The sequence below is a fragment of the Orcinus orca genome, chromosome 20 (genome assembly GCF_937001465.1).
Source record: "Orcinus orca chromosome 20, mOrcOrc1.1, whole genome shotgun sequence".
Classification (NCBI taxonomy): Eukaryota; Metazoa; Chordata; class Mammalia; order Artiodactyla; family Delphinidae; genus Orcinus; species Orcinus orca.
In genome coordinates, this window is record NC_064578.1 from 16,711,784 (window position 1) to 16,727,666 (window position 15,883).

A 15,883-nucleotide genomic window follows, 5' to 3' on the forward strand; every position below is an offset into this window, starting at 1 on the left:
CAAAATAAATTCTTTCTTCCCAGGCCCCACAGAATAACTGAGTAACTGGGCTAAGAATATGATGAGGAGTCGCAACAGGAATGAAGAGAGAAGGAAAGGAGGGAAAAGAACAGAAAGAGAGGAAGTACAGCAGCAGCAGCAACTACCACTTCGTGAAAAGCCTACGTAACCTACTCAGCACGGCTCAGTATTTCTGAACCTCCCTCCACTAGTCCTCAGGAACTGTGTGCCCATGCTAACCCCCTGTCCCTGCCCCCACGGCATCAAGGATGCAGTCCCAAGACCCAGATTACCCTCTTAGCCAACAAATTCTAATAACTACTGTATTTGACTCTAAATTGCATATTGTTTCATATTGAATGTTCTTCTAATTAAAATCCATCTTTCATTCAGTATCAAAAGAAACTTGATGGTCACCAGACCAAAGGGTGAGCCTCCATCCAATACCTTCCCAGGCTATAAGAACCTCCCTCCCCTCTACTCCTCCCTTCTCTTCCCCTCACATACTCTTCTAGTATATCCATTTCAGGAAAACAAAGGTCAGAAAAAAAATTGTGTGTGTATCTTCTACTTTCTGGCCACAGCTCCAACTTCCCCTGAGGCAAAGGAAAACAGAGGTCTGGCTACCATCCCCACAGGGTGCAGGGACAAGTTCTGAGCCAACCAAAGCCAAACTGATTTCTCAAATTATATTACCACCCAGGACATGCCAAGGAATTTGGACATCATCCCATGTGTGACCAGGGATCACTGAAATACTTATGCAGGGCATGAAACAAGCAGATTTGTTTTAGCCTCAGCATCACCTGGGAGCTTGTTAGAAAAGCAGTTCTGAGCCTTCCCCCCAGACTTGCTGAGTTGGGAAACTCTGAGGGTGAAACCAATACTGCTGTTTAAAAAGCGCTCTAGGTGATTCTGATGTGCTCAAGGTAGAGAACCAAATGTATAGAGACAGATAGGCCAGATGGGAGTCTGTATGGAGGGTCTCTGATTAAGATGCCTTATCATCTCTGTTCCTAAAAGTCCATTAAAGTGACACTAACAGAGTATTTTAAGATATGTATACAGTGATCAGGGCAAGGAAAATGGGTGAAGAAAACACAAGTGAAAGATGTCCTAAGAGTTTGGAAGATGAAAAGTAGATGGAGAAGCTGAAACATGTGTCTGCAGAAGCAGGTAGGGAGAGAATTGAGAGGATTCACTCCTCGACATCCTAGAGGGATGCAGGCATTGGAGACAGGATGGCAAAGAGACTCATAGAAAGAAGACATCTTTTAACATCTGCTCGGCAGGAAAGGAGAGAGATAGCAAAAGATAAGTCTTAGAAAGCTTTGCTCAGGGGACTTCTAATGCAAAGTCCTCTGTTCTTACCTTCCCAGGAAACCTACGTACCATAAATAAAGCTACTGCAAACGTGGAACCTGATAAGGAAAGTTGTGCAAAGAGAAAGTCTTTCTAGGAATGTTGGTTTCAAAAGATAGCTGTAAATATTTTAACTTATTTTTACATAATTATTTATTTGATTACAAGGCTGCATAATGTTCATCTGAATTCAGTTTTGCTTAGATGATGGATTGTGTGGGTTTCCAATTACATTCACCCCAATTATATTTGGGTACCTACGATCAGCAGTGGAGGGGACTTGGAACCTAGCTTGGGAAGTCTTCCATTCTCCTTAGACTTAGAGGTACACATGTGATCATAGGACAGATGAAGGATTTATATGGTATCTTTTTCCCAACTGTAGGTCCAGGTTTTCTGTAACTTGAACCTTACAGAATTTATAAGGCTCTCTTTTAGAAAAAGAATACAAAATTATGAATAAAAAATGCCCCAGGCCACTCCATACCACTTGAATAAAACATTTTAAGATATGCAAGACCTAAAATAATTCACCTCCTGTTCACTGTTGCTCAGAAAGCTACTGGAGGTTATGCTCCAACAAAACAAGAAAGTAAACCAAGATGAAGGGAGATTCAGGATCTGAAAAACAGGGTGACACAATGAGGTACCACTTCATATTCAATAGGATGCTAAGATCAAAAAGCAGATAATAACAAGTGTTGATGAAGATGTGGAGAAATCAGAATTTTCTTACACTGCTGGTGGAAATATAAAATGATCCATCCACCGTAGAAAAGAGTCTGACAATTCCTCAAAAGTTTAAAAAAAGAGAACTGAAATACACCCAAGAGAACTGAAAACATATGTCCACACAAAAACATGTACAAAAATATTCACAGCAACATTATTCATAATAGCCAAAATGTGGAAACAACGCAAATGTCCATCAACTGATTAATGGATAAATGAAATATGAGATATTTCTACAATGGAATATTACTCAGCCATAAAAAAGAATGAAATATAGATACAAGCTACAACATGGATAAGCCTTGAAAACATGGTAAGTGAAAGAAGACAGTCATAAAAGCCCACATATTGTATGATTCCATATGCAATGTCCAGAAGAGGCAAATTAAAGAGACAGAACATTGCAGACGCTTATGGCTGGGGGTGGCAGGAAACAGGGAGTGGGAAGACGAGGGTTGATTAGCTAAAGAGTACAGTGTTTCTTTTTGAGGTGATAAAAGTGTTCTCAAATTGACTATGGTCATATATTTGTAAATATATCAATATTAAAAATCATTGAATTATACACTTTAAATGGGTGAGGTATATGGTGTGTGAATTATATCTCAACAAAGCTATTTTTTAAAACAAAGAAAGAAAACGGGGTGAACAAAACAGGTGACTGAAATAGAAACTTTGAGGAAAGTTTTAGTTACACATACTCAGAAAACTAAGCAAACGAAAAAGGACAATGATTATTTCAAGGAAAACAAAAATGTGACCCCAGAAAGGAAATCAAATTGTGTAATACTATACGTCTCAATTAGGAATATTATTTACACAGTCAAAATAATAGAAACATTAAAATTTAACCAACAATGATGGCATAACTATATTTGGTAGTGTATGGGTATGGGATGGGGAGGTGAGCAGTGTAAAAAGGCTAAAAATTCCTTATCTTCCTACAGAAAGTCAAGGATAATGTCTAAAGGGGAGAAGGGAAAATAGTAGCAATGTATACAGTTTAGAAGAAAAATCCCGAGCAAAATAGCTAAGGGAGTTGGAAGCAGCTGCTTTTCAGAGGTGGAACTGGGGAATGGACAGCAATATACTTACAAATTTATAATCCTAAATCTATCCAGACACTTAAAAATTGCATTCACTATATGTTGGGAAACCTACTGGAAGCCTTAACCGATAACTATATTAGCATTTTATCGCAAAAATAAAAACCAAATAGCAATATATCCCGGGATAATCACACATGAAGTATCAGGAAAAAAATTACCTACACATTTTCCCTTTGTATCTCCCAGAAAGTTGCTTTTTCAACCTCGTTGCTTTTTAATGGCTACTTTGAAATGTTTCATCTAAAAGGCAGAGGACTACCAAAATTAAGCCATTTTTCAGAAGCCACCTGCACATACCAGCTACCTCTGAGTACAAGAAGGAATCGTAGATATGTCTGAAATTCAGGCTAAGCTTTAGCCACCACTAACTTTCAGTGCTTATCAGAGCACGAATCTCATGAGGCCATCCGAATAAGAATAAATTATAGAAATTGACAACTGCCTAAATCTCAGATTAAATTTCATAGTATTAATAACCCAATACTCACTGCAAGTTTCAAAGAGCATAAATATCCTTCATTGCAACTTACAGGAGAAATTTCTCATCACAAGCAATGTTTTAATGCACACATCCATATATTTTCATAATATTATCAGCCCTTTAAGATTATATGGCATTTAATTTAAGAAACTTCTGTCCTACAAGGTGGAAAAATTCTCAAACTCACCTTTCAAAGCTCTTTCTTTTCCCCTGGCAGAGGGTAACAGTTTTTTTCCTCCTCCTGGCTTTAAAATAGCCCATCAACTTGGGTTCTCCTAGAGGTAAGAGCTCACCCCCAGTCTTCTAGGTTGCAACAATTATTCAAAGATGGTGAAGCAAATCTACTTCGAAGCAAATGTAAATGCGTTTCATGAAAGTAAATGCAAGCTGGAAATGGTACAGATGAAAGCAGTAACTATCAGCAGTTAGTCCTTTTCCCCCTTTTGTGGGTGGAGAAAGACAAATGAAAAAGAACATCTCCACATTCAGATTAGTTCTGGTGAGTTTATCCATCAAGAATTGATCCAATTAGATGAAACTCTCCTGGTTAGCTTGAGTTAGTTACAGTTTGGAAATCATAAGACAAATTAGTTACTTTCATCTTAGGCAATGAAATAATCATTTGGGCATTAAATTGAAAAAATGGTTTGAGGAGGCTGCACTTATTCACTCTAAACTCCTAATTAGCCTCAACTAACAGTTCAAAACCAGATTTATGACAGGAGTTTTCAGAGATGAGAAAAAACGTTGGGGGAAATTCTTGTGAAAAGCAGCTTTTCTGGCATGTGTTTGCAGTCCAGAAGTGTTCTTTCAGATCACAGGTGCTCCAACTTTAGCAAGTATCAGAATCACCTTGGGCTTGTTAAGATCCATGTGATTAGGCCCCATCCCCAGAGTTTCTGATTTGGTAGGTCTAAGGTGGGGCTGGAGAATTTGCATTTCTAACAGGGATCCCAGGTGACACTGATATAGCTGATCTGAAGAACAACACTGAGAAACATTTTAGATATATAACTATCTTGTGTAAACAATTTTAATCTAGTAAAATGAGCTTTCAAAGTCAGTCACAGGAGTGATTTACTTTCATATCTTTTATAAGACAATTCAGATAATCAAACTTTCATTAGCATAGAGAACACCTACAAAATAGTCAATATTTATCTTAAGTTGGATATAATTTAAAATTCCTATTTTCAAGTGCCATTTTTGTGAATTATTTTAAGAAACTGAGTCATCATTTAGTTAGCATATAACTCTACAAATTCATTGTAGTCAGAGATCAAAACTGGAAAACCATATTTAGTAATTAACATAATTATAAAATGCCTATTTATTATAATCAAAACAATGAATTCAGATTATATTTGAGACTAGGAGTATAGCTGCTGGTACTTATGGCTGGCTTAATGATCATCTGTTCTAAAATGAAAAAAATATTATGATTATTCAAATATTGTTCTTGTGGAATAATCACTGTAACTCTTGAAGCTGGCAAACTGTGACATTTACATCCTGAATTAGTATTCAAATCAAGTCTTTAAAGAAGTAAATTAACTCTCTCCAACCACTATGTATTTAAGAAACTGCCTCCAGGCAAATTTTAGTGACTATTTACAATATAAGTTCAGTGGTTGGTTGTACTTCAGATGTGAATAACTAAATGGCAGAAATACATGAAACACCCCATCAATTCACATGGCAGTTTTCACTAAAAAACAAACCATTTTACTAACTTAATAGTATGTTTTGAGACATGTCTGTTTTTACTTATAAGTAACGTAATTCCTGATTAAAACAAAGATGAAGAGCAAAATCCACTTGTAAGTAGAATTACCTGTATATTCTTCCTATTTAAGAGTTCAGCCCATCTAAACTTAAAATGTGTTTGCACCCTCTTCTTTTTCTCACTTTTTACTTGTCTCAGGTGTTTTCCAAAGCCCTAATCTGACTTTTCCAGCCCATTTCCTGACCTCCACTTAGATTCACAGATTGTCTTACTAATAGTTTGACGTGTGGTCTCTTTATACAAACTTGGAAAATTCTGCTATTTGAGATTGATTTAAAAAATGACACGACAACCAAAAGTAAAGAGAATAATGAAAGGTTTGTGGTTCTCATTCTGCTTTGACTTCGGTTTTAGGAACATGACACAACTGTACGTCCAAATATAACCTAAAGAAAGCATCAGTAAATGAGAAGCTAAAGAGGTAAACATGAGGGGAGATGTGTCTCCACAGAAGATTCTGCTACAATGAATATACAATTCAGAGTACTAGCACTTGTAACACTTAACCAAAGCAGTGCATTTTACATATGTGTACACACACACACACTCACGCTTGTTTGACTGCTCAGTAATTTATAGTGTTTTAACTGTCTTATATCCCCTAAGCTTGAACAAGTATTTTTGGATACTTTTTAAATGGAGACAACATCTTTTTAAAATTATGAACTGTTTTAACTGTTATGACCATATATAAAATCATTAAGAGTTTAACCAAGATAGAGTAACAAGGACGGGATTTACCCTCCCACCTGAAATAATTATAAATGAGATGCAATGTGTGAAACAACGGTGTTCAACACACTGGACATGAGAGGACAAAAGTCAGTGATCCCTGAGAAATGGGAAACAAACACGGTGAGCCCTATGGGGCCTGGAGAGAGATTCCAGGTCACACAGCATGAAGCACAGAACCCAGGAACAGCCCAGTGATCTGCTAAGTTAAAGAGATGCAACTGAGAATCTGGAGAGGCCAGGCAGCTAGAGTTCTCAGAACAGGGTGCTAGAGAGGAGAAAGCTGCCTAGTGAGAGAATTTCAGAGATCTCCAGGCTCCTCATCAAGGTTTTCAGGAGAACTGACCAGCACACAGTGTAAAGAAGCTACCAAAAAAAACATGGCTGGGGAGAAAACCACCTGAAGGATTAGAGGGAACAAAACTTGGAGCTCACACAGGGTCAAGAATAATGCCTGTTCCCATCAGCCAAACTGGGAAGCTTCATAATTCAAAGGGCTTTGGACAGAGAACTCAGAGGGTCTTGCCTTGGTAGTGGAGGATAGTTAGACCTGGATTATATACAACACTGGTCCTTCCTAACAAATCTTAAAAGAGCCAAAAGGACTGAACAATTTCCAAGAAACTATGTCCCAAAACACAATTAACAAACTGCCCAAAACCTCAATAATATATAAATACAAAAATATCCGGTACTCAACAAAGTAAAATTCCCAATGTCTGCACGTAAAAAATTACCAGGCATGCAAAGAAGCAGGGAAACAGGATCCATAATAAAGAGAAAACTAATCCATTGCAACCCAGAACCAAAATCCGTAGCAACAGAAACAACTGAGGGACTAAATTCTCATGAGAGTTCTTATAACCAACTCATTTGCATAGCATAAAATTTTCTCCTTTTTGAAAAAACAAAACCCCAAACCACTAATAGATCAAACCTACTAAGCTTATATAATGCACAACATCTCTACACCATAGAAAATAAATAAATCATGGCGGGGAGGATAAATTGGGAGACTGGGATCGACAAATACACACTACTATATATAAAATAGATAACTAAGAAGGACCTGCTGTATAGTACAGGGAACTCTTCTCAATACTCTGTAATGACCTACATGGGAAAAGAATCTATAAAAGAGTGGATATATGTATATATATAATTGATACACTTTGCTGTACTGCAGAAACACAACATTGTAAATCAACTATATGCTAATAAAAGATTTTTAAAAAGAAAATAAATAAAAGAACAAACAAACCACCCAAAAAAAGTGATAGTTACAATGAAAACGGTAAAAAACTTAAAAGAGCTACTTCAAAATACTGATGACCGGGCTTCCCTGGTGGCGCAGTGGTTGGGCGTCTGCCTGCAATGCAGGGGAGGCGGGTTCGTGCCCCGGTCCGGGAAGATCCCACATGCCACGGAGCTGCTGGGCCCGTGAGCCATGGCCGCTGAGCCTGCGCGTCCGGAGCCTGTGCTCCGCAACGGGAGAGACCACAACAGTGAGAGGCCCGCGAAAATACTGATGACCAGCACACACTGGGATCACACACAATGGCGAGTGTTTCCTGAGACACCTGCCACTGTTCTCACCTCAGTGAAGCACCTGTGATGTGCTATGAACTCAAGCAAACAAGTGCAGATTATTCCTCCTCCTAGAGTAAGTATATGTCCTGGGCCACATATTAAGCATAAAGGGGGCCTAGGGTCATTGCTGCTTAGAGATAAGCAGTCTTATGATCGTTCTCATATTCATATTTCCTTCTCTATTAAGAACAATCACCTGTGACAACCTGTTTCCCTTCGTGTTTCTCATTTTCCCAGATCACTGGTTCTCAAACTTTGTCTAGCATGCATCAGAATCCCCAGGAGGACCTGTGAAAACACAGATGACTGGGTTCCAGTCCCAGAGTTCCTGATTCGGTAGGTCTCGGGGGAGGGACAGGAAGGTCCTAAGAACTTGCTTATCTAACAAGTTCCCAAATGATGGTGATGTTGCCGGTCTGGGGACCACATGTTGAGAACCACTGCCCCTAGATAATGTGTACAGTCTCTGATCTATTGAACCTGGACTTGCAGGAAGGACACAAGCACCAAAATTTTTAGTAGGGCTTCCCTGGTGGCGCAGTGGTTGAGAGTCCGCCTGCCAACACGGGTTCGTGCCCTGGTCCGGGAAGATCCCACATGCCACGGGGCGGCTGGGCCCGTGAGCCATGGCCACTGAGCCTGCGCGTCCAGAGCCTGTGCTCCTCAGCGGGAGAGGCCACAACAGTGAGAGGCCCGCGTACCGAAAAAAAAAAAATTTTTTTTTAGTAAGCTAGACTCTTTAGGGGTTATGTTTAGTAAGTCACAAGAAGCCAGGAGTTCACTGGGAAAATGTACAAACCTTTGCAATTTCAAAATGATCTTGTCTCTTCTGATAATGTTCTTTCCCCACCCTCACCTCCATGTCCCCCTCATGTTATGGAGGATAAGTAGGATGCTGTGTTGGAGGGGCTGAAATCAGAAAACTGAGATGTTGTGCTTAGTTAAGGACTTTGTTATATATGTATCACTCTTGGTCCTAGAATGATATGTATAATACATATATAATTCTTTGAGAAGCCTGAGGTACTACACAGGGGATAGGATCTCTCAAGGATTTCCCAAACAAAATAAAACCTGCCAACTTACTGTCTTCTTTTAAATTAACCCAGGATCTACTGGACCACCAACTACCATATTTTATCAGATCTGACATTCCTCAAATCATTATTCTATGTAACACCAGGAAAGAAAAAAAGAAAGCTACAAACTATGGTACACACCATCAATTATAAGATTGATCTTGATTTCTGAAAGGTTAAAATATGATCTTAGAATCAATAAAACAGTACAAAAAAGTGCCCTGGCCTTGGTAATATATGGTACCATTTTTTTATGTGTTACCATGCTTTCTTAGAGCAGCTAATATACTAATTGTTTAAAACAGTTAATATGCTTATATGAGCCTATATGAAATCAAAGTGGGAAACTCCAGCAAATCTGTAGATTTTTTTTATGGAGAACACCTTAAAACGTTTTATTCTGAAAATTTTTTGAGTTTAAAATTTAAATTTTTTAATTTTTAATTAAAATTTTAATTAAAATTAATTTTAATTTAATTAATTTTAATTAAAAAAATTTTGTTTGTAAGAATAGTATAAAGAACTTCCATAAAATTTTTTTTCTTAACCATTTAAGAATAAGTTGTAGACATCATGCCCCTTCAGCACTTAAATATTTTAGAGTGATAATATCTTTGTTCTTAGGAAATACAAAGTCAGAAATTTAATATTAATATCATTATCTATTAAGTAGTCCATATTCATATTTCTCATATTGTCTCACTACTATCCTGTATAGCATTCAATATGAGACGCAATCTGGCCTCACATGTTATATTTGGTTGCCGTGCGTCTCTAGTCTCTTTTAATGTGGAGATTCATCTTTGTCTTGATACAGACTTTTTTTTAAGATAATAGAGAAATTAGTTTGCAACAGGTCCCTCAGTCTGAGTTTGATGATGCTTCCTCCTCAAGATTAGATTTAGGTTATATGGAATACATTTTTGGCAGGAATACCATTGAACTGATATGGTGTCCTAAGGGTATCACATATCAGGAAGCACACACTATCACGTTGTCCCATTGTTGGTAATATTAACTTTGATGACTTGGTTAAAGTGGTGTCTGTCAGGTTTCTTCACTCTAAAGTTATTCTTTCTCCCTTTATAATTTGTAGGAAGAGAGTTTGAGACCATGTCAATATCCTGTTCCTCATTAAACTTTGTCCCAATAGTTTTAGCATACATTGACAATTCTTGACTGAATTATTACTCAGATGAGTGTAAAACATTTTCAAAAAAGATTTAAGCAAATCCTACTTTATTTTAATGATGACTTACTTTCCATATCCATGAAGCTTTCTTTATACTATGGTGCTGTCTTACAGTGTTTGGAAAGTTGCTTTGAGAAATAAAGAGACATAGGGAGGAACACAACTCTTTTCCCCCCCCCCCCGCAGCTTTATTGAGAGAACATGGTTCTTATTCAGGGAAATTCAGAGAAGACTTTGGTGGTGGAATCCTATCCCACTACCTCATTTTATCTTCACTAGAGTATATAGATCAATAGAGTATAAACAAAACTGAAGGAAATTGGGACAAAAAACAATCCTATTTTGGAAATAGAGATGATTTTTAAAAGGTATAATTTTGAAGTAATGTGTTCAATTGCTTTTTTTAATACTCACCAAGAGTAAAAAAAAAAAAAAAAAACACAGAGGAAATGTGAAACAGAATAGTGTACCAGAGTTTAAAACTCTTCTCCTGAACCGTTTTTATAATATTCCTATGTAACAATAAACCATACGATGCTGCCATTGTATTTGTTAAAAATGCTTGCATATCAGCAGTTTCATACACCTGCTAGCTTCCTGACATTCCAAGTGCTTAAGTCAGATGATCCCTGGCCAAGGAGGATGTTACAAAGTAAAGCAATCTATGCATCATTATGAGGAAGGTGGACAAAAATCAACCCTAATGCCTCTTCTAACCTCTTCATAATTTGTGAATGGCTTATGCAATCCTCTTTCAAGCTGAGTCCAAAGAGGGACTTCTCTCTGCTTCCTTAACATGATAGAGTTACCTTTTTCACACTGTTTTGCAAGTGTTTACTCATTTATACCTCTAACTATAGAATATATGAGGGCAGGTTATTTGGGTATAAAGGGAGACGGTAACCCCTGAAGGCTGGAGATTTGTTATAAAAATTATATAAGGTTATAAAATAGAAAACTTTATAACTGGCTGTAGGAAGAAAATCACTGTTTTGTCTACATATTGACTCAGACCAAATACCTAAGTTTCACTCAGTGTTTTTAATGATAAAATTTGAACAAATGACTGCATGTGTAATTTTTACATCTATAAAGTTATTATTATAACCCCAAACCTTGCCTTCCTAACAAATGTGTTATGGTGCTAACCAGTTGATCATTGTGAAGAATTTGAGTTTCTTGCAGAAAACTATTACATAAAAATAAAGAACGATACACTGCATAGATGTGTTATGTCGAGACTACTCATTTCCCATTTATAAAAGTAGATCTCTAAATACACACAACAAGCTGTAGTTAGTAAATTGAAACACCATAAAATGATTGATTTTTTAAAATTTAAATCGTGCTAAATAACCACGATTTAGCACGATAATATTTATTCCTAAATAACCAAATCCTCATTTATACTGCTAACTAACTCTTTAGTACATTTGCAAATAGAACATATTACATTCCTATCATCTAACAACTCTCCCATTAGCTACAGTAAATACTCTGCACTTTCGTTACCCATCAGTTCCCCCATAGAGTTATGGGTTATAAGTTTAATCATTTCATTTGCATATCCAGCTGAGGTAAATTAGAAAAAGTCCCCACACTCATTACACTTTACTGCATTACAAACACAGATGTCTGTTTCTCTAGACCTGCTTAACCTTGACCTAAAGAAAGAGATTAGAGTAATACAGTGAGAAAATAGACACTGTTCACTTGGCTTCTCACGTCTGAACTACAATGAATTTCCTAGAAAATAAGAGAATTTGTTTTTTAATTACGAAGGTAACCACAAAAAAATTGTAATAATCAGATATTGCTTTCCTTAGTTATGGATTATCTGGGTTTTTTTTTTTTTTTTTGCGGTACGCAAGCATGTGGGATCTTCCTGGACCGGGGCACGAACCCGTGTCCCTGCATCGGCAGGCAGACTCTCAATCACTGCACCACCAGGGAAGCCCTATCTGGGTTTTTTAAAATATTTATTTATTTATTTGGCTGCACCAGGTCTTAGTTGAGCATGCGAGATCTTTAGTTGCAGCATGAGCAATCTTTTAGTTGCAGCATGCGGAATCTTTTAGTTGCAGCATGTGGGATCTAGCTCCCTGAACAGGGATCGAACCCAGGCTCCCTGCACTGGGAGCGTGGAGCCCTAGCCACTGGACCACCAGGGAAGTCCCATGGATTATCTGTTTAAAACTCTTTGGCTATTATTTCCCTGGACAAGTAGACATGAAAAACTTCTCTATAAAGAGAAACTTCACTGCATTAAGAAAAATATCATTTTCTTTAGTGAAGAAAGTAACACCCAGCTGCCATCTAGCTTAGTGTGAAAACTTGTGGAGTCATATCACAAAAGTATAGACCAAAAGGCCAAGGAATAGGCAGCCAAGGGCTCTCTGAAGTTTGTGGCTTTCGCTCGCTAGTAGTGTCATAAATCTCCATCACTGGTACTTTTATAACCTCTCCTGATACCCTCATATCACCCCTAGAAGATTCTTTACAACATGCCTTTATAGTCACAATCACATAGTTCACAGAGGCAGACCATTTGTTTATAATTATGTGGTGAATCTTTGATGAAGGACCATCATCCCAGTTGTCATATCCTCATACACAACGGGGGCTAGCCATTTGTACATCTAACTTGTTAATAGCTGTAATCAAAAATTCAACACAGAATTAAACTTGAAGAAGTATCTTTAAACTTCACATGAAAATCAGCAAAAAACAATGTCTATGATGCTTAAGGTAGCTTCAAGGGAGCCTCTGAAACTCAACCAAATGAACCATTTTCAAGTTTAACTATGAAGGACACAGAAAATACTTGGCTTCACACTCAAGTTAAAATCACATTAAGTACATGAGGCTCAGAGAGATGTCTCCTTCAAGATAAACAAATGGATAAAGGGAACCGAAAAAGGAAAAAAACCCCAAAAAACAGAAAGAGGTAAGTATTCTAGAAAATATTTAAATGCAAAAATTAACATAGGTAACATATGAAAAATGTATGACCCAGAAAGACATATCAATGACCAAGAGAATACCTCAATAGAACGTATAAAATTGTGTTTTATCTTTACAGCTAAGGCATCTTTACCGTGAAGCTAATAAAGTTTCAGCTTTAGGGCCTCTCACTTGTACAGGCCCCTTTCAAAGCTCTGGACAGGCCTTAGAAATATGTTTTTATAAAATTTTCAAAGTCAAGATATTTTTTAACCATAATTAGTTAAGACACTGTCTCTTTCCACTCCGACTTCCCTGTCACACTCCCCTTGCGTCAGATGGCATTAGAGTGACTGTAGGCATTTTTGATGTTTAGTAAAGGAGTTAGGAACACACTGATTTGGGGTTTATGGGCTATAGGATGTGTTTTGCTGTCCCTTCCATGTATACTCGCTCATCTTCCCGGAGGAATGGCTTCCAGGAATACTCCTTACTTCCCACTGTGCCCACTCACCCAGCTACATAAAGGAGCAGGGTCAGGAGTTGTATCATGACATGACAAGGTTTGAAAGGTATGAAGCCAGAAGCTAGTCTGTAAAAAATTCTTCCAATCATTAGATGTATAAAATTGCAAACAGAGGATTCAATTCTCATCAATGCACAGTCAAAATAGAAGCTCTCTCCTGTCAGAAATGATACAGTGTGTACAATTTGAAACACATCATACACATCTTTCTTCTCTTTAATAGGAAAGCTTGAAAATACCATTTTAACCATAATTTAGAAAGATGTCTTATAAGATTTTAATAAATAGGAAGAAATTACAGACCCCTGATTTAGATGTACGTTAAGGATATCTTCTTTGGGCTTCTTTAAATTTATTTATTAAAGAGCTGAAAATTCAGATAAATATAATGGAATATTTAACAAAAGAGGTAAAATGAGTGTTGAAATCAATAGAAATTACTCTGACATCAAGAAAAGAACTGTATCAAAAATGTTTAATCATACCAAAAGCAGTAATTCATTACAGGAAGAAATAAATGTTGCCTAGTCAAAATGAATACATTCTTGGATTGTTTGATCACTAAATTAATAAAGAGGAGGAACTCAAATGAACACTTTGGGGAAAGATTAAATGTCTTCCTGATTCCATAGGAAGCTCTGATATTGATGAAATAACAGACCTTGCAATGCACAAGGATATCCACAACGAGTGTTGTCAATTCAAAGACCAAGACTGTTCACTGTCCAAGAAATGCCTTCAAATCTCATATCCCATACGGAAAAGAAAACTGGGGACAATTTTCCTAAATTTGAATTATAAACATTCTTAAAATATTACATGGCATTACCAGTAAAGAGTAAGGACACTAAAATAAACTTTTCTAAGATCAACAATTTTTTTAAAAAATTGTCAATCAACCATGCTAAAAAAAAAAGACTGAGCTATCTTTCTGTCCTCTCAATAGAAAGCAAAATTATTTAAAAATCACTATCAAATACATGTATTAAATCATGTTGAACACTCTAAACTTTACAATATTATGTATCAATTATATCTTAGTAAAGTTGGGGGAAAAATAAAAATAATCACTGTCAAGACTATGCAGTCAAAAACCATAAGGAAAAAAGTATCACAGAGCTGTGTTGGGCAGTTAATTAATAAAAATGATATATTATTTTCCTGGATCATGTGAGTTTTGTTCTATTTGTCCACTTTTTAAGCTTTGTAATTTTGTCTTCTTTTTTCAATCTAAATATTTATTTTCATACTTAGTTTTGTATCCACCATGTTATGTTTTCTTAAAAGAGGGCTCTAAAATCATATAAGCCCCACTAATCCTGATTCTGCCCCTGCCTCAAAGCCACAGTGTCTATTTCACGTATGCTCAAGAGGTTGCAGCAGAACATTCACAATGAAGCAAGGTTTGCCCTGGCACTCTGTTCAGAATCCTGATGGGGCAAAAAGTAAATATCAAAGTGAAACTTCCTCATGAAAATGGGACTGAACTTATATCTCAGTGGATACATCCCTCCCAAAAAGAAACAACAGCAATCCTTGTCTTTGCCTAGAAATCAAGAGTTATAGCTGCTCTCTCAACTGTTGCAATGTTGATCCTCAGCTAAATATCCCAGATCATCATGTCTGAAGAACTGTGCACAAACCATCTTGTTCAGGTTATGTTTCCCCCTCTGAAGCACAACATTTTTCTTTATTAAAAAGTTACTAATGTAAAAAAAAAAAAAGTATAGGAGAGTCAAACTATCTCTAATTTTTGTTTAGGTTACTGAAAAAGTGGAATTTTCACTAGCCTCCAGTGTTTCCAAACACATTAGGTCCACAATTGTTTTCAGTCCTGTAAAATTTCTTCGATTCTCATTCACATTTCCTATGTTATACCTCCTTCCTTTTGTCTTCCTAAACTTCCTCTCCAGTTTCCTATGTGATAAGACTTAAGAGGATACCAACATGCACTAATGGCAAATTCATTCTGAATGCTTTTGTAAACATAAAATCTTTGGGGGGTATAAAACAAAGGCTTAGAATATAAACTTTACTTTAAGCCAGCTGGTTATCATTTGGCCTGCCTTGAAACCCTTTAATCCCCAGCAATGAGCCAGTCTTTATCCTCAGAGCAGCGAAAGACTCTCAAACGTAAAACAACGAATACTTATGAGTCCCTTGTTGATCTATTTCTGCAAGAGATTTGGTAAGTTTTTCCAGCAACAAATCTTAAAATCACACTACTGAAAAGGGCTCAAAGAGGTCATCTCCTGTACCAGACTGCCAAAAACGACAGCACTTAAAATAATCAAAACAGATAGTCATTGCTCCAGTTCTTAAAATTTTTATGGGACAGGCATTTCTGTAAA